The sequence below is a fragment of the Cetorhinus maximus genome, chromosome 12 (genome assembly GCF_964194155.1).
Source record: "Cetorhinus maximus chromosome 12, sCetMax3.hap1.1, whole genome shotgun sequence".
Classification (NCBI taxonomy): Eukaryota; Metazoa; Chordata; class Chondrichthyes; order Lamniformes; family Cetorhinidae; genus Cetorhinus; species Cetorhinus maximus.
This window is the reverse complement of record NC_135890.1, coordinates 37,340,842-37,342,478: the sequence shown is the minus strand read 5'-3', so window position 1 is coordinate 37,342,478 and position 1,637 is coordinate 37,340,842. Positions and strand designations below refer to the sequence as shown.

At 44.5% G+C, this 1,637-nt stretch overlaps 1 pseudogene; it reads right to left on the bottom strand.

The window, feature by feature from the left end:
- Window positions 1–367: 367 nt before the first annotated feature.
- LOC144687157 (ribosome-binding protein 1-like) lies at window positions 368–1,197 on the bottom strand (annotated as a pseudogene).
- Between the last annotated feature and the right edge of the window lie 440 nt (window positions 1,198–1,637).

Genomic DNA, 1,637 nt, shown 5'->3' with positions numbered 1-1,637 from the left:
GACAGAGTGCCTGCAGCACACCTTATCAGACGAGGTGGGGGAATGTGGGGTAGGGGTGGGTGGAGGATTGTTGGCAGTGAAGCTGTTTTCACATGTGCTGTCATAATCAATTCTAGTATTCTTCCAGCTAAATTCAAATCAAAGGATGCAATCTCACATTAAGAGGCACATGAATGCTTCAGTTAGTGTTCCGGGGGTGTAAAATGGCTACTGCCCAGAACCATTCTTAACATAAGATGAGATCAGAGGTCACATGAGTATGACAAGCCACAGTGTACAAAGGTATTTATCCGAAGATCCCTCTTTTCATTCAATGCCCTATCATTTGCATGTTATTCAACACACATACAGTAGTCCATAAATATAATTAACACACATGAACAAAAAACTGTTTGTTCTTTCTAGTCTGTTGCTTTAGTTGAACAATATCCTCTCTATCAAAGGTGACACAGTTCCCAGCTGCTCTCAACTTCTCCAGCTCTTTCTAAAAGTTTCATGCAGATCTCTGGCCCTTCCCAAATTCTTCAGCCAGCCTCTGTGTCTGCTCATTGATCACGGTTTCATCCAACTGGGTTTTAAGCTTGGCAGGCTCCTGCTCAACTTGATCAGTCAGTGACACAACCTGCTCTCTATCACGCATATGGGTTTCCATTTCACATAGACACTGCCTCACCTGTGAAAGTTCCTCACTGTGTTTCTGTACCTCTTTCTTGTCTGTTTCAAGCTGGCTTTATAATGCTGTTATGTTGTGATTCTTGCTCAATTCTTTTATTTCTACTAAGTATTACTGACATTGTATGTGTGCAGATTCTAATTGGTATTCTAGCTGTGCTTCCAATTCAGTAACCAGCTCCTTCATCTGTTCTGTGTTTTGGAATTCCGGCTTCATCTTCTCCAGGGTGTCCTCTAATGATTTTACATGTTTTTGTGCATTCTGATCTTGTGCCTCGGACTCTGCTTTCTTCCCTTTCCATACATACTCCTCCTTTTGCAAGCTTCTCCGAAGGTCTTTCAGCATTCCCTCTGTCTTGGCGAGAACCATTCTGTACAAGTCACAAGCTACTTGTAACGTGCTTTGGGCTGTTCGGCTTTCTTTAACTTAAGTGCTAGCTCTGAGGGATCTTTGCTCTGTTGGTTCAGAAATTCCAAGGCCATCTGCTTGAGCTCTTGCAACCAATCATTATAGAGCCGTTGCATCTTTTTTTAATTCATCCATAGGATGTGGGTGTCGCTGGCTGGGCCAGCATTTATTGCCCATGCCTAGTTGCCCTTGAGAAAGTGGCGGTGAGCTGCCTTCTTGAACCACTGCAGTCCAAGTGGTGAAGGCACACCCACAGTGCTGTTAGGAAGGGAGTTCCAGGATTTTGATCCAGCGACAGTGAAGGAGCGGTGATATATTTCAAAGTCAGGATGGTGAGTGACTTGGAGGGGTGTTTCTAGGTGGTGGTGTTCCCATGTATCTGCTGCCCTTGTTCTTCTAGATGGTAGTGGTTGTGGGTTTGGAAGGTGATGTTGAAGGATCCTTGGTGAATTTCTGCAGTGCATCATATAGATGGCACACACTGCTGCTACTGTGTGTCGATGGTGGAGGGAGTGAATGTTTGTGGATGCGGTTCCAATCAAGCGGGCTTCTTTGT